Here is a 12,974-nt window from a genome sequence, read left to right as displayed (position 1 = left end):
CTGGTTCAGAATGCAGCTGCCTGGTTTCTTCTAATACTCGCAAGCACGATCACATTACTCCTGTTCTTTACTCTCTTCACTGGCTCCCAGTAAAATTTAGAATTCAGTTTAAAATCCTGTTTGTTTTCTGTGCAGTCCATGGACTCCCTACATAGGTGACGTTATAAAGTTACATCAGCCTGGCAGAGATCTTTGTTCAGGTGGACAATATCTACTGGAGGTTCCACGGTCTAGGTGTAAGCAGTGGGGTGATGGATCTTTCGCAGTAGCAGGTCCTAAATTGTGGAATGCCTTGCCTACTGTTCCACGTTCCATCACTGATCTACCAATATTTAAAGCCAAACTTAAAACACACTTATTTAGGATGGCTTTCAACATCTAATTATGTGCAAATGGTATCATTGCCAACTGCACACGGACTAAATCACCATACTAGTTTATAAAAACGTTTATAAAAAAGACCATACTAGTTTATTTTTGATTCCATTGTGTACAGCGCTTTGATCAACTTTGGTTGTGTAAGGTGCTATATAAATAACTGATGATTGATTGATTAATTAAAATAATATTTAATGAACATTCTTTATTTGCAGAAAAGTCTGATTTAAATTCCATTTGAGTTTTGCACTTGTACATGTTCTGCACTTATTGTACTGTATTTATTTATTATTTTTTGCAACAGCTTACATATTTGTTGCATCATTTGACTCATTGTTAAATATTTAATTTGAACTCTGTGACTGGACAGAGATAAGAGAATATGAACAGAATTTAATGTAATTAAAACATTCATCCAAAATATTTATCCAAAATGTTTTCATTTAAATGTGGACAACAATTGGGCATATCGAGTTCAGAAATGGTTGTAACATATGTGTTTAGCTATATCCCTAGAAGTATAGGCCATAAACAAAGCTACAGTGTATTAACTGAATTAAGGAAAACAAATGTAGGCATCAATGCATTTTTGTATCATGCCTGAATGGGCTACCTCTTATGCCTACTAATTTAAACAGAGACTTTTCAATTATGTATATGTTAGAATATTTTGAATTGATCATTGAACATTTCCAGAGTGCTCAGTGATGACAAACAATGCACCTGTCTATCATCAAATGTATAGTGGGCCAACTTTGATGATTATAAAAGGAAAATAATTTGCATTAATTAACTCCTGGGGCAACTGAATTGTTAAATAATAATATAAATAAAGAGGTATGTAATGCATGAAGGGTTTCACAGAATGCTCATATTACAACAAACAGTCCTCTAAAACTAAGTGCATGAAACTCACCATGTGGTCAGGAAACTCACCCTAGTTCATCAGGCAGCTAGAAGACTCAAAGAATCAGTCACTAATTAGCAAACAGATGTTCATCTTCTCTGAAATGTCACTGACACCAGCAGTCATTGTCATTACACTTAAAATCGTCCTCAGAGCCACAGCTAATATAGCTGAGTGCCGCATGTACAAACGGGCTTCTCAGGTACCCTGGCAGAATGGCCTGGAGACCCGAAGGAAGGTCAGATTTGTCATCATTAGTGAGAGGATACATGTCCTGAATTTAACTCAGACCTGTAAAGACACCAAACAAGCCAACAAACAAGAAATTTCATGGCGTACTTCAAGATACTGGAGTCTCAGAAAGAAACGTTTTATCTTTTTCTGAGTGCAGTTTGTGGAGAACAGTGTACACATCTGTGTTTTTGACTAGACCTCAGTGTACACGTGTTTTTGACTAGTCCTTGGTGTACATATACATGCAGTCATGGTCTGGGGATTAGGGAACTGGTCTTGTGACTGGAGGGTTGTGGGTTCAATTGCCAGGCCATGACTGAAGTGCCCTTGATCAAGGCACTTTACTCCAACCGGGTGCCGGGTTGTCCACTTCTTTGGGCACTCCAAAATATGCCCAAAGGAATCTCAAAAACAACGCGACAAAGGCACAGATATCAAGTAAATGTCTACATACAAACGTGTACATTTCTTATTGTTATGCTCAACACGTGATTGATAGTTACACACAGTCTATTAAAACTATCAAAGGATTGCAAAGCATTTCGAAAACTGCGGCAAACACACAGAACACCATGAAAGCTGATTCCACATAAAACCACAAATTGCATTTAATAATAATTAGTAATAACACAGCCCTGATCCCTCGGTTACTACGTGTTGAATCTCTAGTGCTTACAAATTCTTTCTAGTTATGCAGAGATGCACTCTGTAAACATTTTTATAATTTCAAAAGTGTAACTGCCAAAAGTGTAACTGCCGATTTGTTATAAAAGTTCTAATCATCTATTAGCAGAATACCAGCTTACAATAAATATGTAGAAATATGTAGGCTGACAGATTGACAGAAATCTAGTTTAATCTATTTAAAGTATTTTGCTTTACCCAAACAAAAAATGGCAACCACAAAAAACCCTGAAAACCAGAGAATGCAGCCAGTACTACTATCATTTTCCCCATGTAACTAAAATATCCTAGTTTTTCTTCCTTCAAATACAACACTCCAAAACTTGTAGCTGCAGTTTTGGAACAACATGTGAAACAACATGCGAGTCTCTAGAGCTTCACGTGCATTCAAACTAGCGCGGCTACTGCAGTACAGCATTTAAATACCCGTTTCCTGTTCCTTAATTTGAGTCTCACTAATGCCTCTAGAAGTCCATTTACTTGTTAATGTCTTTATGTATTTTTCCATCGTCACTGTATGACACAGCGTTCATAAGGCTGTTCTTCATGGGTGGTGTTGTTCTGGATCTGGGGTTCCCTCTTGCCCTTGGGGGGTGCAGCTGAGCTGTGCTCTGTGATGTGCTGCAGTACCTCTTTACTCTCACTAGGGGGCAAGTTGTAGAAGAAGTATTGAGGAGCCATGCAGATGAACCTGTTCATACGAATAATAAACAGAAATGTGAATATTAGACACTTCAATATAAACACAAAGGAATGTGTCTACATATTTGACTACATTTCATTTGTCATTATCTCCAGTTTTCATACATTCCTGAACTCTAAAGGGTGTTGGAAGAATAAAATAACATGAAAAGTAATTTTAGAATCACATGCCATTCGAAAGTACATGCCATTTGAAAGTAAAGACATTAATTCAAGTTCAACCTCCAGCTCTAGCCTCTAAAGGTACAGAGGAATGGAACAAACGAACCAGAATAGAAAATTAGCTACATGACAAACAATGTCAGGGCAAAACTGGATTTGATGGGTTTGACTGTTCTGTGTAAAAACTCTCTAGCAGTAAAAACCTCACTGGCATATTAGCATTCATCAAATGCAAACTAAAGGATCATTACATTAATAATAGTTGTTGCATTAAACACCACGTTTAAAACTCATAAAAAAGACTTACTCGTGCTGAAATCTGGGTGACGGTTCTGATGCAGTTATTCTCTGACAGCGTGTGCTCATGGTATACAACCCACTGGAAGGTTCTGTTTGTGTGGCTCAGTCCCATAACACGAGAGAGGGTGGATCTGAGCCACGTGCTTGTGGGTAAGAATGAAGTAATTCCCTGATCCATCAATGTCCCTGGCCACCTGGGATATTGGAACAGGCACTTAGGGTCAAAGCTAAATTTAATGATTCCTGTGAGGTCTTTTAAGTTAGAAACCCATACAGCAAGCATTGGTTTGCATTATAAATATACACTACAAAGAGCATTTGATGGGATATTAACAAATACTGGCTTGTGTGAGAAGAACTGTGCACAAATTTCGTTGTATTACATTGAAGATTTATTATGAGAAAACTTGACCAAAGAAGTTTCTCATCCAGACTGGAAACTGCCGTTCATACTGAGTCTAATGGCCTGAATGCTGAATCTAATGGCCCGAATACTGAGTCTAATGGCCCGAATACTGAGTCTAATGGCCTGAATACTGAGTCTAATGGCCTGAATACTGAGTCTAATGGCTTTACCTGCATGAAGAAGCCTGCCAGTAGGACCTGCTTGGTGTTCAGTTGGTCTTGGAGCCGAACGCAGGTGAAGACACCTGGAGCTCTATCCGCCTCAGGATCTCAGCGAGCTCTGCACGAACAGCATCGGCTGTTTGCAGAGCAGCCAGACTCAGGTAATGATCAGCACACCATTGTGCTAAACTGGAACCTGCAGTAAATCAACAGTTCCACAATAATTGAATTATTCTGTAATTAAATTATTCTGTAAATTATGCTGTCGCTTCCACTGCTCTGGAATATAGCAAAATAGTTAAGTGAATATGTGTGCTTTTTAAATGTATTTAACACTCTGCAATTCATTGATTTGTTGATTTTCTCAGAACATATACACTGCTCAAAAAAATAAAGGGAGGAGGAGTGGAGGAGGCCGTAGGAGGGCAACAACCCAGCAGCAGGACCGCTAACTCCGCCTTTGTGCAAGAAGGAACAGGAGGAGCACTGCCAGAGCCCTGCAAAATGACCTCCAGCACGCCACAAATGTGCATGTGTCTGCACAAACGGTTAGAAACCGACTCCATGAGGACGGTATGTGGGCCCGACGTCCACAGATGGGGGTTGTGCTCACAGCCCAACACCGTGCAGGACGCTTGGCATTTGCCAGAGAACACCAGGATTGGCAAATTCGCCACTGGCGCCTTGTGCTCTTCACAGATGAAAGCAGGTTCACACTGAGCACGTGGCAGACGTGACAGAGTCTGGAGACGCCGTGGAGAGCGATCTGCTGCCTGCAACATCCTTCAGCATGACCGGTTTGGCAGTGGGTCAGTAATGGTGTGGGGTGGCATTTCTTTGGAGGGCCGCACAGCCCTCCATGTGCTCACCAGAGGTAGCCTGACTGCCATTAGGTACCAAGATGAGATCCTCAGACCCCTTGTCAGACCATATGCTGGTGCGGTTGGCCCTGGGTTCCTCCTAATGCAGGACAATGCTAGACCTCATGTGGCTGGAGTGTGTCAGCAGTTCCTGCAAGATGAAGGCATTGAAGCTATGGACTGGCCCGCCCGTTCCCCAGACCTGAATCCGATTGAGCACATCTGGGATATCATGCTCCATCCACCAACGTCACATTGCACCACAGACTGTCCAGGAGTTGGCGGATGCTTTAGTCCAGGTCTGGGAGGAGATCCCTCAGGAGACCATCCGCCACCTCATCAGGAGCATGCCCAGGCGTTGTAGGGAGGTCATACAGGCACGTGGAGGCCACACACAATACTGAGCCTCATTTTGACTTGTTTTAAGGACATTACATCAAAGTTGGATCAGCCTGTAGTGTGTTTTTCCACTTTAATTTTGTGTGTGGCTCCAAATCCAGGCCTCCATTGGTTAATAAATTTGATTTCCATTGATGATTTTTGTGTGATTTTGTTGTCAGCACATTCAACTTTGTACAGAACAAAGTATTCAATGAGAATATTTCATTCATTCAGATCTAGGATGTGTTATTTGGATGTGTTCCCTTTATTTTAAGAAAATAAGACAATTAATATCAAAAGACATATTTTTTGTTACAATGGTCAATGTATGTTCATTATGATTTGGTCTGTTTTCTTTGTAGTTTGAAGTTTCAGGTTGCTTTGTCAGGACAAACTGCTCCAGTTTTTGAATGGTTTAAAAATAGAGAATTGTAGTAGCACAACACACTTGCTTGCGGTATGTTTTAGTTATTAGTGCTAGTCAGCTTGGTCAACAAACAGCAACATAAGATGCATCAGTATTGGTTATGGAAGAAACTAAGAAAAATCTAAAATTTCTATTAAGAAACTAAACTTTGTAAAAATTATAGATACAAGAAACACATCATCAAATTTGGCCAGAACTGATATGGTATGGTGACACAACATTCAAAGTGACCCTTATGTGAACCGACTTCACATTCATCATCTATAATATAAGCTGTCACACCAAGATAATTCTTGTTGCTAATAGAGGTCCAACCTCCGCGAACGGCGGAAACATTCATACTTGCCGCGTCTTACTTAAGCCTTCGACCACAGAGAGCGCTCTACAGTCCACAGCAATCCATCTCGCCAGTGAATTGGTCAATTTTGTTTCTTAATTTGAACCCCGACATGTGGTCGAGTGTTGACTGGCGACACTGTTTGCTCGTACTAGGAATACATTTATCAGCTAAGTTATCATTACTGACCTGCGTGTTAGCCCCAACATGTTTTGCGTTGAGGTGGTAATGAAGGGTGGAAGTGCTCCTGTGATAAGCGAACTCCTTCCTACATAAAGTGCAAATAACACTATTTGTGTTTGTACTTCCATCTGGAAGTTTCTTATATTTAAATTTCCCATCCACCAGCGTAGCCTCTTCAGTCATCTCCATCATGCTCATCTTATTGTGCGTCCATATAATCTGTATGTCTGGAACTCGTGCACTGAGAAACATTCCATGGTGCAAAAGTGTCTCATGCGTTAAATGTGTTAAAATGCATTAATTTTTTTAGTTTGTTAGTTTTCCTGTAATTAATTAATCGAAATTAACGCGTTAAAGTCCCACCACTACATTTGATATAATAAATGTTTGGGGTGCTTAGAACGTTCAATAAACACACTGAAAGAGTCAAATATAAAATAGGTCTTAGTAAATGGAAGTGAATATGTTTACTAACAATACACATTTAGTTCACATTCTGGGTTTGATATGTTAATGAGTCTGGTGTGTTTTAATTCTCACGTGACTCACGTGAGCTGTGCTGGCTGTGTTTGTAGGCGTTGTACACATTGATAAGGAGGAGGGGCCAGGAAGCAAGATGGAGCTGCAAGAGGATAGGACACTTCATAAACCATGGATTCAGTCAATTCAGTCAGTTTAATTTATCATGTCTGCAACACTGACATGAGCTACATAGAGTGAGAAGTATCTGGATGAAACAGTTTATACAGCAGGGTGAAAAATGTGTCTTTTTATCATGAACCAACATGTTCAATAAGGTGTCAAAATGCCGGTCCTAATGAAGGTAACCTCAATGTTCATATCTGGCAGCCCTACTCAGAGGTGGGACCAAGTCAGTGTTTTGCAAGTCTCAAGTAAGTCCAAGTCTTTATACCTCAAGTCCCGAGTCAAGTCTCAAGCAAAGACACTCAAGTCAAGTCAAGTCTCGAGTCAAGACAGGCAACAGTCAAGTCAAGTCCCAAGTCTGAAACTTGGAATTTCAAGTCCTTTCGAGTCTTTTTTTTTTTTTTTTTTTTACCAATGTTGCAGGCAGGGGCGAGGCTAGGGTATTTGTAGTGGTGCTAGAGCACCACCGTGAAGTTGCTTAGCACCCCCTGGCTCAACACATTTTTAAAATATTATATTATGCAAAAAACTTGCTCTGCACCTGCGCAATACTTTGGTATTGTGCCTCTGTGAGCACTGGGGGCTGGGCACCCCTAAAGACCAGATCCTAAAATCGCCCCTGGTTGCAGGTATATTTTAAATGTAAATAATAGACATGCGTTCTTTTTAAAATCTGTATTCTCCTCAAATCTTGATAAAACATGTGCAACTGAAAACACGAAGTATAAAAAAAATTAAAATTACACCTCTTTATTGCACAGTTCAATTTGTTAAACTTAGCTGCAAAAATATTCATACTTTAAACTACAATTTTCCAGAAATAAATATTCTGTGAAAAAGTCATAAGTAGAACTCCATGTTCAAATAAAAAGTGCTGATATTTTCACAGTACAATACAAAGAACCATAACAGCATTTTTCCCTCTCTTCTCTTATCTGGTTTCTTGGAGAACATGTGTGAGTGACACAAGACAAACAAATATAAGAACTGAACAATTAACAGGAATCTGCAACTTTAGACATTTCAGTAAACTATTCTGCATTGCATTTGCTGGCCAAAAGTCTGTATGTGATTTGTGCACGATGAATGATGTCCCCATAGCTGAAAACTCGCTCCACTTTTGTCAATATATTTTTTTCTCGACGTAGATGTCTTCAAATACACAATCCATGCTGAGATAGAACTGGATATTATGATGGTGACAGAGAGAGGCTCTCTTCCCCGAGTTCAGATACAGAACCCAGGGTTGCCAACTCTCACGCACTGAGCGTGAGACACACGCATTTGACCGTCTTCACACGCTCTCACGCCACACATCCGATTTCTCACGCCGGAAAAAATCTAGTTTATTTACCTCTGATCCACATCTATGATTCAATGAGTTACTAGTTCGCTCTGGCACCAACCACTGGCGATCGATCGATCGCGATATAATACTTAATTTGTGTCCATTTTACACCCCGCCCGGTAAAAATTTACGTTCGCCAACCCCCCATTTGATTGGTTGTGCTGCAGCTCATGCACACACACACGTACAGAGTGTGGAAAAGCAGATGACTGGTCTGCGTCAGAAGGACGGAAATGAAATTAATGGGGCGCACTTTATAAATATTAATATGCGTTTTAAAATTTAGATTTGGGGTAAAAAAAAATCAAGTCTTTGCAAGTAAACAGGTTCAAGTCCAATTCAAGTCCCAAGTTATTGGTGTAAAAGTCCAAGTCAAGTCTAAGTCTCTGAATATTTTTTCAAGTCAAGTCAAAAGTCTTAATATTAATGACTCGAGTCTGACTCGAGTCCAAGTCATGTGACTCGAGTCCACACCTCTGGCCCTACTACCGCTCCACAGAATAGAATGTATGTTATAGCAAAATGTGATTTAAGTTTTCCGTATTTGGCAGATGCTTTTTTCAGAGCAACTGACATGAATTACATATATCAGTACAAACATACGCTGTATATCTCTAGGAATAAAACCCCTGACATTGCTAGGTGTTGTCCTAGCTTGCCCTACCTGTACTACCAGTTGAGGTGTGAGTCTAGTTTAAAAAGATGCTGACAACCAAACACAAAAACTAAACAGTACCAGGATCTTTTCTCCTAACTAAACAGATGAATTAGTTTCACTATAATGAAAGATGTAGTCACTGATATGCAGATGTATAGAAAAACAAAACAATAATAAGGTGGTTTGTCAAAATGGTTCATGTATAGATGGATAGACAGTGGGGTGAAAATACTTGGCTTACACATTATTCTTGCCTGTTAGAATGAATGACATTACCTGTTAACATGGCAGCAATGGTTAGCACCTCACTCGCACAGTCAAACTCGCAGGAGGCCAGCAGACTCTTAGCCATCTGCGGTTCCAGAGGCAACTCAGACATAATCACTGCAATCTCAGACAGGTTCCCATCATTATCCAGAGCCGTTAGATAGTCCAGCTCTTCTAAAGCCTGCATGAGGCGGGAGACACAAACAATAACTCGCCATCAGTTAGACATAAAAAATACATAACACTAGCCAACTGACTAGATACCAAGACTATCTTACTTACTGGTGTCATGTTTCTCAGCAGCATTTAGAAGTCGGTGCAGCTCGGTTGACTTAGTCAGGTGTTTGGACTCTTCGATAACCTTCGGCTTGAAGGTTGTGTCCCACTTCTCAAGCAACCTGGAGGACGTTTCCTCACCAAACAGCAGCACAAAATCTTGATTCAGCTGTTGATCAAATACACATACAAATGTATCAGTGGTCAATGCACTGTAAACAGCCAAACCAAATGAAAGCCTGGATTTTAAAAACCAATGCACAACTCACTAGTCCTTTGACATCTAAAAAACGTGGGAATGTTTTTAGGACATCTGTCGTTCTCTGTGAGTCATGCACTAGGTTCTGGTGATGTTCAAAGGACATCTTCATCTTCAATACTTTTGGTTCATCATGACAATGAACAAGAAATGATAGAGCTTCCTGGCAGGCATCTCCATCAAGGTGCTCAGGCACTGATGCTACTGATCTTCTGTGATTTGTTCCTTGTGCTTGTGACACTGTGGTTGCCTTAACTGATTGTTGAGATTTATTCCTGGACATGGTCTTCAGCCGCCATGCTAAATATCCTGTGCTCTTTTCGCAATCATAGAAATGCTCCTGTTAATAAAAAAAATGACATAGTTCCATCATTCATTGATCTTTTATCACAGATTAAAATCTGATAAACTTTACTGAGCTTGCTATGTTAACTAGCTTAGCCTGCCTGGTGTCTCAATGAGCTATTGTTACATTACAAGTCAATTTCCCTATTCACTTCTATTCAAACTGAGCACAAAGTGAAAGAAAAATAATCTAAACTGCAAAGTTAATTTTTTTCAGAAAAATATATACAACTTTGACATAGCAAGCTGTGGCTTTGTATAGCAAGAATGGGATGCTTATAATCAAACGTACATTTGCAAACTAATGCTGGTAGCATGATTATACTGACTACAATGCAAATTCTAACAAAACCTACCTTCATCAGACTCACTGTCACGTACTGTCAGGCATAAGTCAGGATTGGCCTCCATCAGTTCAAGAAGGATGTCTTCCTCCACTGCCGTGTCACTTTCATCAAAAATGTACAGTTCAGATGCACTGGGAATCCCAAACTTGTTTTTGACTATAGGATGAGCAACAAGACACAGGATGACAAGCCTGTACCAGGTTCAAAACTAAACATTAGTATACAGTCAAATCCATGCACCTTGAACACTAAAAGCTCCAGTCGCAAAATGGCACATCCTATGCATTTTTAAATATAAAGCCAAAGTTCCAATGGAAAAAAAGAGAATTCAGATTAGGGAAAGGTCTTAAGAGAGAAGTTGTTCAGTTTATGGTAAAACCGACTGCAGTACCTGCATAATGTTCTGTATTTACTGCATATGGTTAATTGGAACCATACATAATTCATAACCAGAGTAAACATTTATTGACATCTGTTGCAAGATGATTACTTACAAAATTCACCTGCTGTTTTGCATTTTGTGAGTTTTAGTCAAATAAAATATTTTCAATCATGTATTTCAATTTTGAAATTAATATATTAAAGAAAAATTTCATCTCGTTAACCCAATACCATGGCTCGCCACACCCCTAGCAAGTAGCTCCCTGGCTTCTGGTTACTAATGTTGGCAGTGCCATTATTAATGTGATAATGTGACTTAGGGAATTAAATGCCAGTGACAATGATAATACAATAGCATAACAAACTACATTTTAATTCATCATAGTTTGGGAAATATATATATATTTATTCACCTACTTCAGTCCACACTGTGTATGTAGTCAGTTATTGAAGCACTGGTCTTTGCTCCAGTGTCAAAAATACTGTTCAGTTATATACTATGTGAACAAACATACAAATAAACACAATATACAATGTCACGGTTATCAAATATTATTGAGGATATGTCTATGTATTTGTCACGTAGGGCAACGCCCCCTCTCGTAGCTGTCACTCTGGGTTCCCTCATGTCCGTGTTCCCTGCCTGTTTGTCTCGCCCTGCTCGTTAGTTTTATGAATCCCTTGTTAGTTACCACGCCCCTGTGTCATTGTCATCACCTGTCCCTAGTTTAGTCCTGTGTATATTAGTCCCTGTGTCTCCCAGGTCTAGTTGTCGGTCTTTTTGTTTTTCTCTGTGTTTTGCCTGTTCGCCCCAGTGCTGCTGTTCCGTGAGTCTTCCTTGTTGTGTTCGCTATGTCTGTCCGTATTTCGTGTCCTGACTGCCTACCCGTTATGACCCATGCCCGTCACTTCGACTCTGTCTATGGAATTTCCCTTAATAAATCTCGCTCTCCTCAGCGTTTGTGTCCGCCTCCCTGTTCTGCCCTGTGCAGAACGTTACAGTATTGTACGATAAGTACAATATAAGAGTGTTGTACACTCTGATAAGTACAATATAACAGAGAAAACCTAACTTTTACAGGTGCAAGGGGTAATGAACTAAATCTCAACTTCAGCCAAATGGCCAGAAAAGCACAGAAAAAAGGTTATTCCAATGCTATTGGTAGATCTAGCCATGAACGCTAGATAAATCTGACCAATAACCAGCAAACAATTTTGGGCGTAAAGTTGTAAACTGCATCCATGCAAAAGACAAACTACACTAGCATGACAATAATGGTGGCAAATGTTGTGATTGTCATCTTAATCCCTTCATAGTTTGTTTACATTACAGTATTGAATCAACAGCTTATCATAATTTATATATTTTGAATAGTCATAAAGTATTAATCAAATCTCTATTATTAATCACTATATGTTTTGCTTACATTATATTAAGGATCAAGTTGCTAGAATGACGGTGTAAGCGCTTGTGTGCCACTTCCAATACTCCATGCGTTTGCAGTAGGCTAAAATGGGATGTGTAAGAGAAGGCTCACTGTGGCCTTATGTGGTGAGGCCAGGTAGTAAGACCTCGCTTCCAGAATAGAGACAGCTGTAGGTTGAACTATGGAATGTGCAGCTCCTATGTTTAGAGGAAAGCATATATAATGGTGAAGAGAGCAGACAGCTTCAGAGCTGCACATGGGGTGACATGATTAGGGTATGTGAGCTCTCCAGAGATCTCTGTATTAAATTAATTAATAGGCATATGTGTATTTTTTAATAAAAGGCTAAAGACAAGACTGGTAATGTTTTCTTTTGCAATCAACGAACACGCTGCGCTAAGGTAAGAAAAGGTTAAAGCACAACACAAATTAAACACATCAACAAATGACTTGAAACTCGCACCCGTCTTTGCTTATATTCCCACAACTAAAGCATGAAGCTTGCTAATATTTCACCTTAAAATGGTGTGGCAGTCACATGACTTATGTAGGTAGATAGATATGGATCGGAGGTAAATAAACTAGATTTTTTTTTCTCGCCGTGTGAAATCGGAAGTGTGGCGTGTGAGCGTGTGAAGACGGTCAAATGCGTGTGTCACACGCTCAATGCGTGAGACTTGAGAGCCCTGTTTAATGTTTTTTTATTTCCTTCTTTCGCGGCGAAACGCAAATATCCGCCGAATATATGAGCCTAAGTGACCGAGCTGCAGCTGAAACGAGTACGTGCTGTATTCACTCGTTCACAGAAGAGATAAGACTGTTAAATCATTACCGTAGGTGATATTAACCAGAGATTTATCCATCTCTCTCTCTCCTGTCTGCTCCTCTGCGCCCACCAT

At 39.8% G+C, this 12,974-nt stretch overlaps 1 pseudogene; it reads right to left on the bottom strand.

The window, feature by feature from the left end:
- Window positions 1-2,713: 2,713 nt before the first annotated feature.
- LOC143519777 (putative pre-mRNA-splicing factor ATP-dependent RNA helicase DHX32) lies at window positions 2,714-12,974 on the bottom strand (annotated as a pseudogene).

This window comes from Brachyhypopomus gauderio, chromosome 7 (assembly GCF_052324685.1).
Source record: "Brachyhypopomus gauderio isolate BG-103 chromosome 7, BGAUD_0.2, whole genome shotgun sequence".
In the NCBI taxonomy this organism is placed as follows: domain Eukaryota; kingdom Metazoa; phylum Chordata; class Actinopteri; order Gymnotiformes; family Hypopomidae; genus Brachyhypopomus; species Brachyhypopomus gauderio.
The sequence above is the reverse complement of the archived record's forward strand: the minus strand, read 5'-3'. Positions and strand labels throughout refer to the sequence as shown.